The 23339-nt window shown below is 48.8% G+C and overlaps 1 protein-coding gene across 9 annotated transcripts in view; it reads left to right on the forward strand.

Annotated features, from left to right (window-relative positions):
* Positions 1 to 23339, forward strand: part of CLASRP (CLK4 associating serine/arginine rich protein) — a 531120-nt gene that overhangs the window by 87023 nt on the left and 420758 nt on the right. The window lies entirely within an intron of this gene.

Genomic DNA, 23339 nt, shown 5'->3' on the forward strand with positions numbered 1-23339 from the left:
CATAGTTCAGAAAGAGAAATCTTTGAGCATGCACAGGGGTTCCCATGCAGCCATTCCATGATTTCTGTCTTTGCCATCCAGATTTTTTTTTCATGTTTTTGTGTCATGAGTATCAGTCTTTACTATTTACTTATTCATCTTTTTTTTTTTGCTTTGAGTCTCCATTTAAAAATAAACCCCCCAAAAACTATACTTAACTTTTTTGTCATGTCTGACAAAGGGCCCTTGAAGTTCTGTGCTTCCTGCAAATAATTCTCTAGAGTTGCTTCCAGTACCCTATCCTGAAACACCCAGAAGTACTACCCCACCAGAGGATCTTTCACACCCAGCTTTCATTCAAAAGATAGCTCAATACTGATAGAAGAGAATTCCGAATTGACAGAAGATTTTCCAGGGGTTTTAACATTTTTAGAAGCCCCCAGACTCCATACCTCTTTCTCCCACATGTGATGCCCTCCTGGCCTCACTCAATGCTATGGGCTTTAAGCAAATAATAACAAGTCCTACACACAAAGCAGGTCATTCCTTGGATCTAATGTTTATAAACTCTCGAATCCTACCTGGCACTCCTTCCTGCACCCCTGTACCCTGGTCGGACCACTACCTCATTAGAGCAAACCTTTCAATAAAAAACACAGCCACCCTCACACACACAAAAAATAATACTATCTACTTCAGAAAGCCCTGCTCCAGAGACTACCTAATCACAGCCCTTACCAATGATCTTAATAAACTCGATCTAACTGATACCGATTCTGCACTCTCATCCTGGAATCACCTCACTAGTAACATTGCCAATAAAATCTGCCCTCTGCAGTCTAAAGAACTAAAGCCCGCACTCAACTCAAAAAAAAAAACCTTGGTACACTCCTGAATTAGAAAAGATGAAGCGCAACCTTAGAAGCCAGAAAAAGAACTGGCGTAAAGACCCCCACTCCCTCACAACTTGCAAAATACAAATCCTCCCTACACATCTACCATGAGATCATCCTTAAAACCAAGCGAGACTTCCACACCAAGAGAATCCACAACTTACAATTCAACGCCAATGCCCTATTCACATACGACTCAGATCTGACCAAAACTGCCCCCACAACCATACCTGATGAGGATGCCAAAACAAGATGTGAAGAACTAGCACAATTTTTCCACGACACAATTTCTAAAAAGCTTTCCAACAACTCCACTACCTACTAAAGCCCTTCCAAAAGACCCACTTGCCTCCCTAAACTCTTTTGAGACCACTGCCTCCACTGAAATAGAAACACTCCTAAAGAAAATAAAACCCTCATCACACCCATCTGATATGATTCCCACTAAATCACTACTGACCATCCGCAACATATTATAACCTCTAGCCAACATAATCAACTTCTCAATCACACTTGGAGATGTCCCAACTGCACTAAAACAAGCTGTATTCAAACCTATTCTAAAGAAACCTAAACTTGACACCACTGAACTAGTCAACTATCACCCAATCTCTATCCTACCCTTCCTAGCTAAAATTCTGGAAAAAGTAGTAAACATCCAACTAACTGACTTTCTGGAAAAACATAATAATCTCTTCCCATCACAATTCAGCTTCCATAAGTTCTTTAGTACGGAAACCCTCCTGATCTCGCTCACAGATTCCCTCCTCAAAAGGATTGGACAAAGACCACTCTTACATCCTTGCATTGCTGGATATATCCTCCGCATTTGACACCAAAAGCCACAACATCCTACTCGACCGGCTCAAGGAAATTGGCATCTCAGGAATTCCACTTTGCTGTTCGAATACTACCTAAACAAGACAATACAAAGTCAGACTAGGCAACAGTGAATCCCAAGCAATCAACCGATCACAAGGTGTTCCCCGAGGCTCTTCCTTATCCTCTACACTTTTTAACATCTACCTACTGCCACTCTGCCATCTCCTCTCTGAGCTCGGTCTTACGCACTTCATATATGCGGACGATGTACAAATCCTCATCCCTATTACTGATTCCTTATCCAATTCCCTCAAAACCTGGGAAACTGCTCTCTTTGCAATCAACACCCTCCTCACTAACCTCAACCTCACTCTCAATACTTCCAAAACAGAAATCATATCATCCCAACACAACAACATCACCTGCTCCCAACCTAACACCCTCCCCTCTACAATCTCCACTTCACAACACGTACAAGACTTAGGCGTTATCATTGACAATCAACTAAACCTAAAAAAATGTATCAATGCCACAACGAAAGAATGCTATTTCAAACTTCACACCCTGAAAAAACTAAGACCCCCCTCCTCCACTTAAACGACTTCCTCACTGTACTCCAGTCCATGATCTTCTCGAAAATTGACTACTGCGACGCCTTTCTTCTAGGCCTTCCCAAAAACACCATCTCCCCACTCCAAATGCTGCAAAATGCCGCTGCCTGTATTCTCACTAACACTCGCGAAACCAAACATATCACCCCCATCCTCAAAGAATTAAACTGGCTCCCTATTTCATCTCGAATCCGCTATAAGACCCTATCCATCATAAACAAAACCTTACACACCCACAATATGCATTGGCTCAATGACTCCATATTTTTCCGCACCTCTAATAGACCCACTAGATCACGCTACATGGCAACCGTACACACATCCCCCACCAAGCTTACACATCTTGCCACCACAAAAGAGCGTGCCCTGTCCATTGCAGGGCCTGCAATCTGGAACTCTGTGCCCACCAACCTACGCCAAGAGCTCTGTTCCAAAAAATTCAAACAAAAACTGAAAACCTGGCTATTCAAACAAGCTTTCACTTTATCTTCTCTCACTAACATGCCCTCCCTGTAACAACTTCATTTCCCTTCTATCTTACCATGCATTCCCCTCTCGTTGCCACGTTCTACCTGCCCCTAGTCGCTCTCCACTCCCCCCACGTAATGCAAAATCTATTATAACTGCTCTGCAATCTTCCATTGTTTAGCTCTTCTGATCTCCATGTAATTATTCGATTATCAATTTATAAATATATTTTTATTTTGTTACCTTATACTTATTTTACATACATAATCTACATAGTTCAACTCCTGTTAGCTAAGCAACCTGCCCTATGTTATGTATTGATGTTAATAGTTCTTTGTAAAGTATATACGCTGCATTTCCTGTTCCATGTAAACCGATGTGATGTTCCCAACAATGTCGGTCTAAAAAATAAATAGCTTCCTCTTCATCCAGTCAGAGCAGTCCGGACAAGTGAGTTATGTATATCTGCCAGCAGATGGAGATAGAAATGTCACTCCTTATTATACCTCTGTGCTGACACCAGCCTGCCAGTATTCGCTATATCTAGCAGATAGTGGACAAGCTTCTTGAACTGGAAGTGAAGGCCTGGTTAGGTCGAGTGAACAGAAAACATTCTGGTGCTCAGCTCCTGAGGTAACGGACGAAATCTCACTCTTTTAGTTAAGCATGGCTCTGAACTGAAAGGGATGTTTGTGTGGCTGGCAGTTCTTGAAATGACAGCTTCAGCTCAAAGAGGGAACCAAGTACTCACACAGGTAGCACCACTGGAGACCAGAGGGCTACCTGTGTGAGTCCTTGGTTCCCTCTTTACATAGAAACATGGAAATGACGGCAGAAGACGACCAGTCTGCCCAGCAAGCTTCACACTTCTTTTTCCTCCTACTTATCTGTTTCTCTTGGCTCCTAGTAACCTTAGGTTCTATTTCCCTTCCACCCCCGCCATTAATGTAGAGAGCAGTGATGGAGCTGCTTCCAAGTGAAATATCTAGCTTGATTAGTTAGGGGTAGTAGGGGTAGTAACTGCCGCAATAAGCAAGCGACACCCATGCTTATTTGTTTACCCAGACTATGTTATTCAGCCCTTATTGGTTGTTTTTCTACTCCCCTGCCATTGAAGCAGAGAGCTGTGCTGGATATGCATTGAAAGTGAAGTATGCATTGAAAGCCACATTATCTATCAACAAATATTGAATAAGCCTAATAATTGGTAATACCTATAGCCTATGAACTCTACCCTTCCCACCCCCTACCTTTTTCTGTACTCTCCTTGAGTATATTCAGAACCAGTTCAGGTACAAAGCCTCTGAATGCTGCTGGGAGGATGGAATGGTGTGGGTAAGGCTTTCTAGCGGGGGTTCTGTGGACTGGCAGCGCTGTTTTTTTTGTTTTTTTTTGCCAGGCAGCAGGTAACAGTTGGGCACTGGCAACCAGTTTGAATTTGCGCACAAATGGCAGGTGCTAGTTGGCAATTGGGTGTTGTCTGACGTATCCCTTTAACGTTTTGGGGACCGAAGTGAGCATCTATCAGATGATGTCACCCATGCATGAAGACTACCATCCTGCTTGTCCTAGGAGAATCAAGGTACTGATGCATTTCCTGGAGCATTATGACATCCAGAGGGACCATTCATCAAGAAACTCAATATGGACAGCTCGGCTGTGCAGCAGTGATCTCTGCTTCCATCTCACAAGGGTCCTTTGCCAGGGTCCGATGTTTTTCTATCAAGATTGGTTTAACTTATGGTTTGGCCCTTTCAAGAGCATGTTTAGTGAGGAATGGCTATTCTTAGACTGTGGTAACTACATGCCTGCTGATTAGAAAATTTTCCACTTCCTTGGCCTCTGTGCATATTAAGTTTCTTGATGATTGATCTTCTGGATGTTGTGATGCTCCAGCAAATGCATCAGTACCTTGATTTCTCCTAGGATAAGCAGGATGGTAGTCTTCATGCATGAGTGACATCATCTGATAGAGCTGGCACGGAAAACTTATGTCAAAGTTTCTGGAACTTTGACTAGGCACACTGAGCATGCCCAGCATGCTATATAGCATGCATCCATGCGAGGTCCATCTTCAGTCTTTTTTTTTTCCTCCCCCTGCGGAGCTTTTGCCTCGTGATTAAGTGAGCTCTTGGCTTTTTACTTACAAAAAGCCCAAAGGTAATTTTCTATTTCCATCGATACTGGGTCCCTCTCGATTCCTCCCATTAGGTTCCTTAGTCAGGTTTTTTGGCATTCTCAGCAAGTTTTTATTTTCACTTCTGTTCCCCCCCCCCCCCCCCCCCTTTTGACGGTGGTGCCTTGGTGACTGCTGGCCGTCACTGCTGTCGTTTATTTCCCTTCTTTTTGTTCGTCATGGCCTCGTCTGGTTTCCGTTGATGCCCCCAGTGTCAGAGGACCGTGTCCATAATGGACCTCTAAGAGGTATGTGCCCTCTGCCTGGGGCATTGCATGATATCAAGAATTGCCACATGTGTGTCCCGATGACCCCTAAGGGACGTTGACCTTGACTCGATAAGGTGGAGAAACTCTTCGGGTTGAGAGAGTCTGAGCCATCAGTGTCTGCATTGACGGATTCTGCACTGATGGACACCTCGCCATCGACATTGGTGAGGCTGTCCGTTCTGTCAGTGGCGCTAAAGACTGGCCTCTCTCTTTTTGTTCCAGGTTGAGGACATCTGGTTCGTCGTCAACCTCTGCACTGGGGAAAGACCGAAGCCGAGGAAGCATCAACACTGGTCACCTTTGCATGGTGCAGGATTTGGGGAAGTGCTGGCTCATGCCGTGATGCCCCTGAAGTGACCCTGCAGCGAGAAGTGCCAATCCTCCATCTTTACTGAGGTTCCATGATGGTCTCCATCGGTCCTGGTGCCAGTTGTCGATTCACCTCTGGGATCCGAGAAAGATCTGGCCCACCCCTCCTGCCTCCCAGACGGTGTTGGCATTGGCAACTTTCAAGGAGGAGCTGGAGTGGAGAGTCCAGCTGGCAGTGGAATGAGTGCTGCAGGGCATCGTGCCTGTAGCACAGACCTTGCTGATTTCTGCACTTTCCATTCTGGAACCGCTGCTGGAATGGCTCAATGTGCTCATTGGTGTGTAACTGATCCAGCTGCTGTCTGTTCCCGGGAGGCCATTCATGCCCAGCAGGACACCGAGATCATGGCGGTCCTGGTGCATGACATCCTTAAGTTGCTGCTGAGAATGTGGGAACACCCCCTCACAGTACCTCCTGTGAACAGGAAGGCATGGCGTTTACCTAGTTTAGAAGGCTACCAGATTCGAGAAGCATCAGCCATCACACCAATTGGTGGTGGTCAAGTCCGTCCTCGAGGGCCATGCCCTCTTGGACCCATGCCTCAGTGCCCCTGGGGAAGGATCACAGGGTGATGGACACTCTTGGGAGGAAAGTATTCCAGGGAGTCATGCTCATTGCCCGCATTGCCTCCTACCAGCTCTACATGAGCCAATACTCATGGAACTTCTGGAAGCAAGTGCTGGAGGCGGCCGAGCAGCTGCCTCAACAGCAGCAAGACACCTTCATGTCGCTGGTGCATAAGGGCCTCGTCTGGTTTTCGTTGATGCACTCTAGACCTTGTATTTATCCGTTCAAGTCCTTTTATGATTTTGTAGACCTCTATCGTATCCCCCCTCAGCCATTTCTTCTCCAAGTTGAACCTCTTTAGCATTTCCTCATAGGTGAGCTATTCCATGGCCTTTCTTTTTGGATACTCTTCTCTGTACCATGTCCAGTGCCTCTATATAGTTTTTGTGATGTGGTGACCAGAATTGCACACATTATTCAAGGTGCGGACTCGCAATGGAGTGAATCTTAGGCATTCCCTGTACGTACCAGGATCAGTCCAGACGGTAGGATCAGTCCAGACAGTGGGTTATATCCTCCGCCCAGCAGATGGAGTCAGAGAAGGCTTCGGAGGGTGCTGACGTATGAACCAGTGCACCCTCTGTAAGAGCTCAGTATATCTCTGACTCCAGTAGATAGGAGTAGGGGAACCTGGTGCTTCCCCTTCATGAAGGATTTTCCCTTCAGTTGTTTTTCTCTCTAGTTGTTTTCTTCTAAGGTTGGATCAAGTTAGTGAAAAAAGTTAGTTTAAAAAAATAAAGGGAGGAGGAAAGTTTTTTTTTTTTGTTTTTGTTTTCCTCTGGGGCTTGCAGGCAGGGCTGCTCCAGTCATTTCTCCCCCTCCTACTCTCTCCCTCCCTCTGCCTCCGGGTAAGTGGACTTCTTGAATTTATTTGTAATTTCTTTCCTTTCAGCTTGAGAGCTGCGTTTGGTTGGGGAAAGCTGGTGGTGCCAGCCTCTTCCTATTCTTTGTTGCGAACTGCCTCGCGGCCCCGAGACGTTCATTCCCCGGGTCTGCTGCAGCAGAGAGGTGACATTCCTCTGCTGCCAATCCAAGGGCACTCGAGGGAGTGTAGGGGTGCTTTCCCACTTCCTGCGGCGATTCTCTCTCCTCTGTCGGCCCCTCTGCGGCTCGCCCCTCCCCCGGCCGTCCCGCTGCTCAGCCTGTGGTGAGCCGGGGTCGAGGCTTTCGAGAGAGGGCATCTGTTCTAAGTGCCTCCCTGGTGGGGAGGACACCTCCGGGCCGCTGGACATCTTTTCTCCCCACGCCTCAGCGCGACTTGAACATTGTGGGCCGGCCCCTTCGCCGCTTTCAGCGGGAACGACAGCCATTTTGAATTCTCCCGATCACATTCTGCAGCCATCAGGGGAGGAAGAAGAGGATCTCGGCGAAATTCCTCCACCGATCCTGACTCCGATTGTTGCCTTGGGGGCCCAGGGTCCCCCGGATGTCTCACCAATTGCCCTCCCCCCCTCCCGGGTCTCTACCTTTTTTCTCCGGAGTTCATTGTGCTTATGCACAATGCCTACCTACAGCGCCTGGAGGCTCCCAGGGCACCGATTCCGGATCCACCTCCCGCCAAGACATCCCGGTTAGTGGATGCTCCACAGGGGACCCAGGCCACAGCGGGGGGGAGGCGCCAGGGTCCACTTCGCACCTCCCTCGCTGAGGGGGGGCGGGCTCTTTCCCGGATCCGGGGGGGATCCCCCATCTCATCCGGACGATCCTCTTTCGGAGGCACAGCTAGATGGCGATGACCCGCAGGTACTCCGCATCTTTAGGAGGGAAGAGCTCGAGGATCTTATCTCTCAGATACTTCAGGAGTTGGACCTTGATCCACCACCCGACCCACCAGGACCCTCTGCTCCAGTTGTCGCTTCATCTGCCAAGAAGGGGGATCCGGTCCTTGCTGGTTTGCGCCCTCTGTCCCGGGCTTTTCCCACCCATCCCACCTTTCTTCAGTTATTGGCCAGGGAATGTTATATTCCCGAGACTTCACTTAAGGTCGGACGGGCCATGGAAAAGCTTTATCCCCTCCCGGAGGACTTCCTGGAATTGCTCAAGGTCCTGAGGGTGGACTCTGCGGTGTCTGCGGTTACCAAGAGGACAACTATACCGGTGACAGGTGGCACGGCTCTGCGGGATATCCAGGATAGAAAGCTGGAAGTCTTCCTGAAAAGGGTTTTTGAGGTCTCTGCTTTGGGGATTCGCGCTGCCATCTGTAGCTCCCTGGCGCAGAGGGCGGAAGACTCCGCTGGGTCCAACAGCTACTCACCTCGCAGGACTTACCACCCAAGGAAGTGCGCCAGGTGGACAGTCTAGAGTCCGCCATAGCAGATGGTGCGGATGCTTTGTATGATTTGTTCTGCATCCTGGCGAGATCTATGGTCTCAGTGGTGTCCGCAAGGCGCCTACTATGGCTTCGCAACTGGTCGGCGGATACTTCTTCCAAGTCCAGCCTCGGGTCTCTCCCTTTCAAGGGCAAGTTCCTCTTCGGTGAAGATCTCGACCAGATCATCGAGTCCCTGGGGGATAATTCGGTCCACCGGCTGCCAGAGGACTGCCAGCGGAACTTCAGGTCGTTGACTCCCTCCAGAACTCTGTCCCAGGTGCAGCGTCGCTATCGCAGCTACAAACAGCCGGGGCCCCGGACACAGTCTTCCAGACCCCAGTCCTGGCCCCATTCCTTTCGCGGTCACAGGCCCGCTCGGGAGGGGACAAGTTGGGGGACCTCGTCCAAGCCCACTCAATGATGCAGAGTTCACCCACTCCTGGACTCCACGGATCTGAGGACGAATCTCTTGCTTTTACGAGGAGTGGGTCCACATCATCTCGGACCAGTGGGTCCTAGACATCTTAAAGAATGGCTACGCATTGTAGTTTGCCCACCTCCCAAGGGACAGGTTTCTCTTCTCACCTTGTGGCTCGAGCCTCAAGAGACTGGCGGTACAACAGACCTTGGACAGACTTCTGAGCCTCAGGGCCATCGCTCCCGTCCCCTTCGGAGAGGTGGGCTCGGGTCATTATTCAATTTACTTTGTTGTATCCAAAAAGGACGGGTCCTTTCGCCCAATTCTGGATCTCAAGGAGGTCAACAAATCCCTAAGGGTCCTCCATTTCCGCATGGAGACGCTGCGTTCTGTGATTGCGGCAGTACATCAGGGGCCTTTCTCGATCTGACAGAGGCCTATCTCCACATCCCCATCTTCAAGGCCCATCGGAGGTTTCTTCGCTTCATAAGAACATAAGAAAATGCCATACTGGGTCAGACCAAGGGTCCATCAAGCCCAGCATCCTGTTTCCAACAGTGGCCAATCCAGGCCATAAGAACCTGGCAAGTACCCAAAAACTAAGTCTATTCCATGTTACCATTGCTAATGGCAGTGGCTATTCTGTAAGTGAACTTAATAGCAGGTAATGGACTTCTCCTCCAAGAACGTATCCAATCCTTTTTTTCCTAGCGTGTAGCAGATGGACTCAGAACCAATGGGTATAGTGTACTCGTGCTAGCAGTTGGAGACGGATCAGATTTCAATTTGACGTCAGCCCTTAGTACATATACCCCTGCAGGAAGTGCAGATCCTCAGTATTTTTCCATCTCCATAGCAGTTAGGAGCTATCTGCACGCTCTCAGAGCGTTAGAACTAAATTTAAAGAAGAAAATCTACTGAAGACAAGCCCCGCTCTCCTGCGGTGACACCCTCAGGTCCCTCCCCCAGTTGAGATTCCCGAGGTGATTTCCGTGGTCCCTCGGAGGTGAGCCTCAGTCTGGCGGCCGAATCGCGGCGAGGACCTACAGCCCCTGAGCGAGAGGAGTTCGGGCACGGCTGAGAGGCAGCAGGTGCACCCTCAAAAGCAGCGGTGAAGGTAGTTGCCCCCCCCCCCCCCCGCAGCCGGAGACCGCCCGGGATGAGACCGGGAAGCGCCGAAGATAAGGTAAGGTAGAAATCTTTACTTGTGCCGGTCTCAGAGGATTGAGGACGAGCGCAGGCCATCGGCCGAAGCCAGCGCCACTGGGTTGATCCGCCCTAGCAGGGCCAGACTCCGACATTTCTAAGGGCCTACCCACGTGGAGACCCTCCGATGTAGTCGCCATCGCCATCTTGGCCTTAGTCTCGCCGTCCACATTGCCGCCCGGCAGAGCGCACAAAATTTACCTTTGCGCACAAATTTCCTTCTGCGCGTAAGTTGTACGCACAAGGCACTTGAACGCATAGGCGGCGCACGCAAGTCCCGGTCGCACGGACTATGCGCACACGGCTATCTACGCGCACATCCCAGGTTCAGCGCACAGATACGCACACAAAACCCCACGCACGCGGCCAGGCGCACTGGAGTGAAACATGTACGCGCAGGCAACCTCGACACCTCCAGTAACTGAAGTAAAATCCCTAGGCCTCTGCTCAGCATGCCACCTCAGGGCCGCCCAGAGCCAGGAAGCCGATACCCTATGCACCCAATGCGAGGAGGCCCTGGGAGATCCGCCACAGGCTCAACCTCGCCCAGGGCCGGGTACTAGCTCTTCAGAGGGCTCCCTGGAGCTAGCAACCCCCAGCGGGACTCCCTCTCAGCCGGAGGCTCCCAGGGAAGCAGCGCCACTCAATGTGGACCCCTCGGCTATTTCTTGGGTGGAACTCTTCAAGGGGATTCACGCCTTCGTCCGAATGCAAACGGATTCCAGGACGGACTAGCCACATACGTCGCAGGAGGACCCCTATGCTCCAGGCCCCTCAAGGCCTAGGCATAGGCCTTTACCACCAAGTAGTCCCACCTTCGGGGGCATGGACATCTCAGAAGAAGAAGTCGAACCCCTAGAAGGAGAACTCCCCCTGGGGACAGAGCCCCACCGAACCATGAGACGGTTCTTCACAAGGGAAGAGCTCCCGGATCTGGTCTCCCAATGCCTGGCGGAACTGGCGATTCCGGACTCAGAAACCCAGGGGGATCCCGAGGAGAACCTATTTCTGGAAGGCCTCCGACAGACCTCCCGTCATTTCCCACTCTTGCGAGCCGCGCAACAGCTAATTGACCTGAAATGGAGCACCCCAGAGTCTGCCTTTAAAGGGGGGCGGGCCTTGGCCAGCTTGTACCCCCTGGATCCAGAAACCAAAGATATGCTCGCTTGCCCAAGAGTGGATGCCATGGTCTGCGCAGTCTCCAAGCGCACCACCATTCCAGTAGAGGGAGGAGCAGCACTCAAGGATACGCATGACCGGCGGCTGGAAGCCATGCTTAAACAGTCATTTGACGTGGCCGCTATGTCTCTTCAGATTGCGGCCTGCTGCACCGTGGTGACACGTGCCTGCTTATCCCAGGCCAGGAACGGCACCCCGGGAGATATCCTGGACCCAGCGCTATCCTTTCTAACGGACGCAGCCTCAGACCTCGTACGCATAGCGGCCAGAGGAGTATCATCGGCGGTGGCGGCCAGGAGACAGCTCTGGCTCAGAAGCTGGTTGGCCGACCCATCTTCCAAAACACGCCTCACAAGGATGCCCTTCAAAGGAACCCTTCTGTTCGGCAGCATTTTAGAAAAGATGGCGGGCAAATGGGGCGAATCTCCAGTACCATGCCTTCTGGAAGACAAGTCAAGGAGAGCCCAGCGACAGCCTTCCAGGGCCTCCAGGGGCAGAAGCTCGCAGCGCTTCAACCCATACAGGAGCAGTTACCAGGCGCCCTGCCCTCCGGGCAGGAACCAGTCCTTTCAGAACAAGCACAACAAGAGGGGAAACAGCTCGGGCACAGGGCCCGGCCGCACTCCACAATGAGATTCAGCCGACCCATCCAAGGGAAGAAGCCATAGGGGGTAGGCTAACCCTATTCTACTGCAGATGGGTCGAGATAACTTCGGACAAGTGAGTCCTAGCCATCATCCGAGAAGGGTACTAACTGGACTTCCCTCTAACCCCTCCGGACAAGTTCATGGAATCCCCCTGCCACGACCCCCTCAAGAGGGCGGCAGTGGAAGCTACTCTGACCAGACTCCTGACCCTAAAGGCCATAACCCTGGTGCCTGCACGAGAAATACATACTGGGCATTACTACATTTACTTCATTGAACCCAAGAAAGAGGGTACGTTCAGGCCCATCCTGGACCTCAAGTCTGTCAACCGACACCTAAGGACCCCAAGATTTCGCATGGAAACCCTGCGATCAGTCATACGTGCAATACAGGCAGGAGAGTACCTCACATCCCTGGATCTGTCGGAAGCCTACTTGCACATCCCAATCCATCAGGAACACCAGCGCTACTTACGCTTCAAGGTCCTGAATCATCACTACCAATTCCGGGCATTACCCTTCGGGTTAGCCACTGCACCGCGGACCTTCACCAAGGTAATAGTAGTGGTAGCGGCGACACTCAGGAAGGAATCCTCGTTCATCCCTACCTGGACGATTGGCTGATCAGAGCAAAATCACCAGAGGAGAGCCACCGGGCAACCAACAGAGTCATAACTCTACTGGAAAGCCTAGGATGGGTAGTCAACACAAAGAAGAGCTTCCTACAGCCATCGCAGTTGTTGGAATAGCTAGGAGTCCGATTCGACACCAAGGAGGACAAGGTCAGCCTGACCCCTCACGAGGAGATCAAAGTTGCGGAACCGACTCCAGACCCTGCTGAGTGCCACCTGTCCCACAGCATGGGATTACCTGCAAGTCCTCGGTCTAATGGCATCCACATTGGAAGTGGTACCATGGGCGCGAGCCCACATGAGACCCTTGCAGCGCTCACTTCTGTCATGGTGGAGTCCACGATCTCAGAACTACACCGTACATCTACCTCTACCGACCAGAGTCCGGACCCAGCTACGGTGGTGGCTACAGACCAACCACATGAGCCGGGGATCAAGATTATCCTCCCCATCCTGGATCCTGCTCACCACAGATGCCAGCCTACACGGATGGGGAGCACACTGCGAAGAGCTAACCGCCCAAGGGCGGTGGAACGAAGACGAGTCGGGGTGGAACATCAACCGCCTAGAGGTACGAGCAGTCAGGTTAGCCTGCCTGCGATTTGCCCACAGGCTTCGAAACAAAGCTGTCAGAGTGATGTCGGACAACACCACCACGGTGGCCTACATCAACCGGCAGGGCGGAACCAGAAGCCAACAGGTATCCTTAGAAATAGCCCCCCTGATGACCTGGGCGGAAGCAAATCTCCAGGACATCTCCGCAGTCCACATCGCCGGGATGGACAACACCACGGCAGACTTCCTCAGCAGGGAAAGTCTAAACCCGGGAGAATGGAAACTGTCAACCACAGCCTTCAAGATGATAGTGGATCGGTGGGGGACTCCAGACATGGATCTTCTAGCAAACAGATCCAACGCTCAAGTACCCAGATACTTCAGTTGCAGGTGAGATCCACAGTCACAGGGGATCGACGCCCTGGTACAGACCTGGCCACCGGGGACCCTTCTTTATGCCTTTCCCCCATGGCCCCTGCTAGGCGCAATCATTCACAAGGTCCAGTGACACAGAGGTCTAGTTCTTCTGGTGGCCCCGGACTGGCCAAGAAGACCCTGGTACGTAGACATGAGAAGACTACTGGCAGGGAACCCACTACCCTTGCCCCCACACAGGGACCTACTACAACAAGGTCCCATCCTCCTCGAGGATCCAGCTCAATTCTCTCTTACGGTCTGGCCATTGAGAGGGCCCGACTGAGGAAGAGGGGATACTTGGGGGCAGTAGTAGATACCCTCCTCCGAGCACGCAAGTTCTCCACATCGCTAACATATATAAGGATCTGGAGAGTATTTGAGGCCTGGTGCGAAGATCACAACATCAATCTGCACTCCTCTAAAGTACCCATAATTTTGGAATTCTTACAGAATGGGCTTCAGAAGGGACTGTCCCTCAACTCAATCAAGGTACAGGTGGCATCGTTATCATGCTACGGCCCCTGGAGCAAGGGCGACAGCATAGCCGCGCACCCAGACATATCACGATTCCTGAAAGGAGTCAAACACATTCGTCCACCACTAAAGTGGCCAGTACCCCTGTGGAACCTCAACTTGGTCCTGGAATTCCTGGCGGGCTCCGCCTTCAGACCCCTCCGAGGCCTGTCTCTCCGTCTACTAACCCTAAAGATGGTGTTCTTGCTGGCCGTATGCTTGGCCCACCGCATCTCAGAGCTATAGGCACTGTCCTGCCGTGATCCATTTCTCAGAATCACCCCGGGGACCATCCATCTACGCACGGTCCCCTCCTTCCTCCCCAAAGTGGTCTCACACTTCCACCTCAACCAAACCATCTCCTTACCAACGATGTATGGTTTGAAGAAGTCGGAAGAAGGCCGGTCTCTACGCCATCTTGACATCGGCAGACTACTATCCAGATACCTGGAAATGTCAGAACCAGTACGAAAGACGGACCACCTGTTCGTCCTTCACAGCGGGAAGAAGCAAGGAGAAGCGGCCTCACGGGCAACCATTGCTCGCTGGATCAAAGAAGTCATCAAAGCGGCCTACGTAGAAGCGGGAAAACCACAGGTCAAGGCCCACTCTACCAGAGCGCAGGCGGTCTCCTGGGCAGAAACTAGAATGCTGTCACCTGCCGAGATCTGCAGAGTAGCAACATGGTCCTCCATCCATACCTTCTCCAGATTCTACCATCTGGATGTTCAGGCCCGGGAGGACACAGCATTTGCAAGAGCAATCCTAAGCGGACCTCGGGCAGCCTCCCACCCAGTTCGGGAGTAGCTTTTATACATCCCATTGGTCCTGAGTCCATCTGCTACACGCTAGGAAATGGAGAAATTACTTACCTGATAATTTCGTTTTCCTTAGTGTAGACAGATGGACTCAGCAGCCCACCCTCGGCTGCAGTTGTACATGGTGGTTCATCGAATCAAGGTAAGCCATGTTTTCCTTTACATAGGGCATCCACCCTGCCGGGTGTCGACGCTTTCCGGTTGAGGACACTGGCGGTCTCCAGCTATAGTCAACCAACCAGTTCAAGTTAATCAAAAATTAATCAAATCTTAACATTACAACAAAGTTAAGAGTCAAACTCATTAAGTTAATCAATCGGTCAGTCACACACATATCCATAATGCTTTGCAAGGAAGAATACTGAGCTGCTGCACTTCCTGCAGGGGTATATGTACTAGGTGCTGACGTCAGATTGAAATCTGATCCGTCTCCAACTGCTAGCACGAGTACACTATACCCATTGGTCCTGAGTCCATCTGTCTACACTAAGGAAAAGGAGATTATCAGGTAAGTAATCTCAACATTAATGTTAAAATCAAACCGCCTAATTTGTTCCTAACAATCAGGATTAACTTACACACTTAGTTTATTATTTTAAATTGTTACCGTACTATGATGGCGAATGATTAATTTGTAATCTATACCACCCATATTTCTCTTTATCATGCCCTTCTGTAAACTGTTGTGATGGTTATTTAACTTTACGACGGTATAGAAAAGTTTATAAATAAATAAAATTAATAGTAGCGAAATTCATCAAGGGTCTTTTTCATCTTGGGTGTTCTATAAAGTTTCTGGCTACAGCACATATTTTTGTATCTTTGAATTTAGTAATCTTAATAGCCTCAGCGTGAAGAGTAAGTGAGCTCCAGATTTTAGTAGTTCATGAGTTTTACACTTATATTTACAAGAATAGTTTATAAGAATTTATTTTAAGTTATTTTTGAAAATAGTTTCTCAGTTTGATTTAAACCATTCCATAGTACTGTTCATTAAATTAAATTAAATTAAAATTAAATTAAATTCTTTCCAAAGCTTTACTCCAATGAAGCAGAGGAAGACTGGAAAAGTCTCACGTTTTGTCTATAGTAAGGATATCTTCCTTTTGGAAAACATCTCAACTGTCTTTATTCAAATAAACAAGGAATGCTTGTGATAAAGCAAACAATTTCCACATGACTTTGTGACTGCTCAGCTATTACAATGATGCAAATATTCAACTTCCAAATAAAATCAAAGCTCCTCAGATTTGAGCTACTGCGGCTTCCATAGCACATTGCACTTCTGAGCAGATATGGAATGTAAAAGTAGCCACATGGTCATCTTTTCACACTTTTTTGTCAAACATTACTGTCTAGAACAAGATTCTCACTGAGACAGTATCTTTGGCCAAGCAATACTCAGAAACCTACTCAAATGCCCAGGATAACATTTTTTTATGGCTTATTTTCCTAGAATTTTTTTGCATTTGAGGTTATATTATCGTTTACTGTATGTGATGTCAGGAAACAATTTGATTTTGAGGTACTAAGGATAAGAATTATGTAAGGATTCTTTGATTGTTCTAGCTGATCTTGGAGTCTTCTCAAATTTTCCATTTTTTTTTTTTTAATTCAGATTTTATTAGCAGGTAAAAACTGAGACAAAACAGTAGCCAATTGCACAAATCAGACCATTACATATGTGCTAAGGCTTTGTGAGAGGCTTCTAGGAAAAGTAAAAAGGCTTCTAGGAAAAGTAAAAAGTCATTGGATAGGTGGCAGTGTTCTTTCGTGGATTGCAAACTAGCTAAAAGACAGTAAACAGAGAGTAGGATTAAATGGACAATTTTCTCAGTGGAAGAGTAGACAGTGAAGTGCCTCAGGGATCTGTATTGGGACCCTTACTTTTCAATATATTTATAAATGATCTGGAAAGAAATACGAGTGAGATAATCAAATTTGCAGATGTCACAAAATTGTTCAGAATAGTTAAATCACAAGCAGATTGTGATAAATTGCAGGAAGACCTTGTGAGACTGGAAATTTGGGCATCCAAATGGCAGGTGCAATTTAATGTGGATAAGTGCAAGGTGATGCATATAGGGAAAAATAACCCATGCTATAATTACACAATGTTGGGTTCCATATTAGGTGCTACAACTCAAGAAAGAGATCTAGGTGTCATAGTGGATAACACATTGAAAATGTCGGTTCAGTGTGCTGCGGCAGTCAAAAAAGCAAACAGAATGTTGGGAATTATTAGAAAGGGAATGGTGAATAAAACAGAAAATGTCATAATGCCTCTGTATCGCTCCATGGTGAGACCGCACCTTTAATACTGTGTACAATTCTGGTCGCCGCATCTCAAAAAAGATATAATTGTGATGGAGAAGGTACAGAGAAGGGCTACCAAAATGATAAGGGGAATGGAACAGCTCCCCTATGAGGAAAGACTAAAGAGGTTAGGACTTTTCAGCTTGGAGAAGAGACGGTTGAGGGGGGGATATGATAGAGATGTTTAAAATCATGAGAGGTCTAGAACGGGTAGATGTGAATCGGTTATTTACTCTTTCAGATAGTAGAAAGACTAGGGGGCACTCCATGAAGTTAGCATGGGGCACATTTAAAACTAATCGGAGAAAGTTCTTTTTTACTCAACGCACAATTAAAGTCTGGAATTTGTTGCCAGAGGATGTGGTTAGTGCAGTTAGTATAGTGGTGTTTAAAAAAGGATTGGATAAGTTCTTGGAGGAGAAGTCCATTACCTGCTATTAAGTTCACTTAGAGAATAGCCACTGCCATTAGCAATGGTAACATGGAATAGACTTAGTTTTTGGGTACTTGCCAGGTTCTTATGGCCTGGATTGGCCACTGTTGGAAACAGGATGCTGGGCTTGAATGGACCCTTGGTCTGACCCAGTATGACATTTTCTTATGTTATGTTCTTATGAACATCTAACTTAGGGCCTTAAGAACATAAGAAAATGTATCGCCCCATGCTAACTTCATGTATCGCCCCATGCTAACTTCATGTATCGCCCCATGCTAACTTCATGTATCGCCCCATGCTAACTTCATGTATCGCCCCATGCTAACTTCATGTATCGCCCCATGCTAACTTCATGTATCGCCCCATGCTAACTTCATGTATCGCCCCATGCTAACTTCATGTATCGCCCCATGCTAACTTCATGTATCGCCCCATGCTAACTTCATGTATCGCCCCATGCTAACTTCATGTATCGCCCCATGCTAACTTCATGTATCGCCCCATGCTAACTTCATGTATCGCCCCCATGCTAACTTCATGTATCGCCCCATGCTAACTTCATGTATCGCCCCATGCTAACTTCATGTATCGCCCCATGCTAACTTCATGTATCGCCCCATGCTAACTTCATGTATCGCCCCATGCTAACTTCATGTATCGCCCCATGCTAACTTCATGTATCGCCCCATGCTAACTTCATGTATCGCCCCATGCTAACTTCATGTATCGCCCCATGCTAACTTCATGTATCGCCCCATGCTAACTTCATGTATCGCCCCATGCTAACTTCATGTATCGCCCCATGCTAACTTCATGTATCGCCCCATGCTAACTTCATGTATCGCCCCATGCTAACTTCATGTATCGCCCCATGCTAACTTCATGTATCGCCCCATGCTAACTTCATGTATCGCCCCATGCTAACTTCTAAAGTATAGCAGGCCTGTGATACTTTAGAAAATTGCGCTGGGCGGGGGGGGGGGGGGCAGTCCTGCGCTAGCTGGCAGCGATCGCACCGCGCATCGCGCCCATTAACTTCACCATAGAAGGTTTAGTTATTGGTCGCGAAATAGCGAGCGAAAAGGGCCTTACCTTTCCGCTCTGCGTGCCGTCCTCGCGGAGTCGGCCCCGGTGACGCCCCCGACGACTCCTCTTCCGGGGCCGACTCCGCCCCGATTTCAGTAGCGCAGGCCTGCGATAGCTTTGGAAAATGAGGCCCTTAGTGCATCATGTAGAAAATTGTATTAACAATGCCCAATATACATATCAGTACCCACTATCAAAATTGTTCTCCACCATATCTTCCCTAGGATATCAAACACATAAACAGAAATCATATCTCTTCATATCAACACTACAAACCCCCCTCTCCCCCCCTCCCCCCCCCTTCCCCAGTTTAGACAACTGTACATTTGCTCTTACTTGCAGGTAAGGCTTCTAAGTTTTTTTTTTCAGGCTTTTCCAATTTGTTATTCTTCAAAGCTGTGAGTTTCCCCATATAATAAACTCTTGCAAGCCTGGAGCAGACCTCTATCAGACATGGCACCTCAGGTCTCTGCCACCAATAAGCTATCTCACACCTGACAGTTATCAATATCTGTAAAATCAAGCATCATTGAAACTCATTGCCCACCCCCAACGTGATATTTGACATGCATAATTTAGGATCTTTAGGAACCAAAACCCAAGTAGTTCCCTTAGAAAATCCATTACTTTATCCCACTGGACATACCATAATTAGTAGAAAGTACCTCTAGCCCCACAACCCTTCTTGCATTTCTCACAATATGTAATTTACATTTTATTTAGTCGAACTGCTGTCAGATACCATCTATATAGGAGTTTGTACTCCTTTTCCTTTATGGAGGCCATAACCAAGCTTCGTCCCACTCCATATAACACTGGTCCCATTCACCCTCTTCTAAATCTTCCCCCAATTCTCTCTCCCAAGCCATTTGCTGAGCCATTTTTGTCTTCATCTCTGGATTCAGCAATGCATAGGTCCATGAAATGGGTCTTTTAAATTTATATACCTGTTCACAAAAATTCTCGCATGTTTTTTTCCTTTTTTTCAATTCCAAATTAAGCTTCTTTGTTCGAAAATGTTAGTTGGTTATAAGAGAAAAAATCCTTGTCAAGAAATATGCTTGCTGCAAAATATGAGGGGATCATCCTTTGCCTATCCCAAATTTGCTCCAGTCTAGTTATTCCCCTACCCCTCCATCTCTTTATTTCTTTCCCCTCCAATTCTGACCTGAATTGTTTAGTAAATAGAAAAGAAGTGTGATGAAACACTATTTCCTACTAGCTTGGCTCTCCATTTTCTCACAGGACAAGCAGGATGGTAGTCCTCACATATGGGTGACATCACAGGATGGAGCCCAATCACGGAAAACTTTTGTCAAAGTTTCTAGAACTTTGACTGGCACCTACTGGGCATGCCCAGAATGGCATTAAACCTGCAGCCAGCAGGGGTCCCCCTTCAGTCTTCTTTTTTCTGCGCAGCAGTAGCCACATGGGTTAAGGAGCTCTACAGAGATTCCTGACAGGAATTTTCTTCATGGAATTACTAAAAACTTTCATACCCCACAGGGGTCCCTCTTTCGAATTTTTGACTCCGCGGTAGTCCGGTAAGTTTGTTTTTTTTAACCCGTTTTCGGTTGATTCCTGTCAAGTTTGGCCCTCGCGGCCTATTGGTCGTCGACCGCACTGCGGCTCAATTTTTCAAAGGCCATGGCATCGGGGTTCCGTTGGTGCCTGGACTGTACTCGCACCATGTCCATAACAAACCCTCAAAGTCTGTGTAATGTGTCTCGGGTGCAAGCATGATGTCATGACTTGCACCAAATGTGCCTTAATGACACCAAAAGGTCGCAAAGACAGAATGGAGAAAATGGAACTTCTCTTCCGTTCTCAAACTCCGCTGTCTATTGCATCGATGTCATCTGAACCGACACCGTCCACTTCGTGCCAGTATCAGCCACCGGCCAGTGACCGTCCGGTGTCGACGACATCTCTGCCTTCGACTACCTCTACTCCCCCTCAGGACCGAGGGGATTGTAGAGAGAAACATCGGCATCGACACCGGAAGTCTCGGACCATCAATGAAGGAAAATCATCGTCCGAGCCACCATCGAAGAAACCCCGTCCAGAAAAGGCATCGACCCTTTCTGCGACCAGGTCACAGAGGCAACCCTCACCTGGACGGGTATCAGGAGCCGCGACTCCGCCTTTAACGGTGGTCCCTCCGGCTATGCCTCTGCCTCCTTCTTCCCTTCTGGAGCCGGTACTGCTTGCTCCAGGACTGGATGGTTCAGGAGGCTATCGATAAGGCGATGAACAGACTCCAAGTTCCCCCGGCGCCGAAATCGGTGCCGGTCGCGGAACCAACCATCGATCCCATTCCGGTAACATTGGCACCGCTGCTCTCGAAGATGGAAACGCTTATAGCCGCTTTTCCACCGATGGATCCTGGATCACCAATGGCTCCGATGCCTTCCCCGCTTACCCAGTCATTGGGAGGAGAAACACCGCTCTGCATTCCTCCATCGGGAGTCCTGCCGATGCCTCAACCATTGATGCCGATGCATCCATCGACGCCACCGATCCATCCATTGATGCCTTCCTCAGTGCCTCCAGTACGTCCCTCGATGCTTTCAGAGCCTAGACCGGGACCTTCAGGAATACCATCGTCCTGTCCTTCTCAGGTTCCTAGAGGGGCAGGTGCTGATTCGTATAACACCTGGCCTGACGATTCATCTCAAGACACCGATTTACCATCGCCACCTTCTCCTACTGAAAATAGTAAGCGTTCTCCTCCAGAGGGACTTGTCATTCATAAATTTTGTGAAGGAAATGTCTGAATTGGTTCCCTTTCAATTACAGACTGAGCAAGATGATAGGCACCAAATGATGGAGCTGTTACAATTCCTGGATGCTCCCAAGGAACACCCTGGTTCCGTAGCCCCAGTCAACCGAAAGGCGGATACCACTTACTTGGAACAGTCAGCCCCAGGGTTCCAGAAACCTCAGCTGGATCACCAATCTGTGGTTGTAGAATCTGCCCAAAAGAGGGCAAGACGCTCAAACCCCATTCTTCTTCCCCCCCCCCCCAGGTAAGGAGCAGAAATTCCTGGATGCCATTGGCCGGTGTGTCTTCCAGGGGTCAATGCTCATCTCTCGGATCGCCTCTTACCAGCTCTATATGACCCAATATAATAGGGTCTTGTTCAAGCAGATACAGGACTTTGCAGAGTCCCTGCCTCAGCAATTCCAGGAACAGCTTCAAACCCTGGTACACAAGGGTTTTGAGGCAGGGAAGCATGAAATAAGATCCTCTTATATCTTAGACACCACTTCCAGGGTATCTGCAGCTGCTATTTCTGCAAGAAGATGGGCCTGGCTTAAGTCTTTGGACTTGCGCCCTGAAGTACAGGACAGATTATCTGATCTGCCCTGCATAGGAGACAATCTGTTTGGTGAACAGATTCAACGGACGGTGGCGGAACTAAAGGAGCATCATGAGACCCTTCAACTCTCTCTGATGCCTTCTGAGTATTCTTCCAAACAGCCATTCAGGAAGGATACTAAAAAGTCATTCTTCCGTCTAAAGAAGTCCTATCCACTATAGTCTAGAACTCGTTTCACGAGACCTTTCCAAAAGGCCATCTCGTCCAACCTCGTAAACAAAAACCCCAAGCAGCTCCTCAGCCGGGCCCTGCTTCCGGTTTTTGACTCCTACATAGAGAGCAGCAGTCAGCTTCCTCTGCCTCAGATACCAGTGGGAGGTCGATTGTGCCATTTCCACAACAGGTGGCACACAATCATCTCAGACCAATGAGTCCTTGCCATAATCTCTCAGGGTTATCACCTGAACTTTCTCTCCATCCCACCGGACTCCCCACCTCTGCTGACGTGGGGAACGTCCGACCACTCCTGGAACAGGAGGTCTCCCTCCTACTCCAGTCCAGAGTATTAAAATCAGTGCCCTACTCCCAACAAGGCCTAGGAATCTATTCCCGGTACTTTCTAATCCCCAAAAAAATCAGGTGGAGTTCGTCCAATTCTGGACCTACATGCCCTCAACAAGTACCTCCACTGAGAAAAGTTCAAGATGGTAACCTTGGGTTCCCTTCTTCCTCTTCTGCAAAGAGGAGACTGGCTCTGCTCTCTAGATCTCCAGGATGCATACACACACATTGCGATAACTCCATCTCATTGCAAATTTTGAGATTTCTGGTAGGCCCCAAGCACTATCAGTACCGAGTGCTACCATTCGGCTTGGCATCTGCACCACGAGTCTTCACCAAGTGCCTCGTAGTAGTAGCAGCCTTCCTCAGGACTCAAGGTGTTCACGTCTACCCCTATCTAGACGATTGGTTGATCAGGGCTTCCACTCAGCAAACTGCTCTGTCGTCCCTACATCTTACCTTACACACCCTGATTTCGCTAGGATTTCTCATCAACTGTGAGAAATCCTGCTTAGTTCCATCTCAAACTTTGTCCTTCATAGGAGCAGACTTGGACACCCTTCAAGCAAAGGCATTTCTGCCTCGACAGCGAGCTCTCACTCTCATTTCTCTCGCACATCAGCTACAGTCTCAGCATCACTCGACTGCATGCCACTTCCTCATCCTACTGGGACACATGGCATCCTCAGTACAGGTTACCCCAATGGTCCACTTGGCCATGAGTCATGCAGTGGACGCTAAGGTCACAATGGACTCAATCCGTCCAA

Source organism: Rhinatrema bivittatum, chromosome 11 (assembly GCF_901001135.1).
Source record: "Rhinatrema bivittatum chromosome 11, aRhiBiv1.1, whole genome shotgun sequence".
NCBI classification, from domain to species: Eukaryota; Metazoa; Chordata; class Amphibia; order Gymnophiona; family Rhinatrematidae; genus Rhinatrema; species Rhinatrema bivittatum.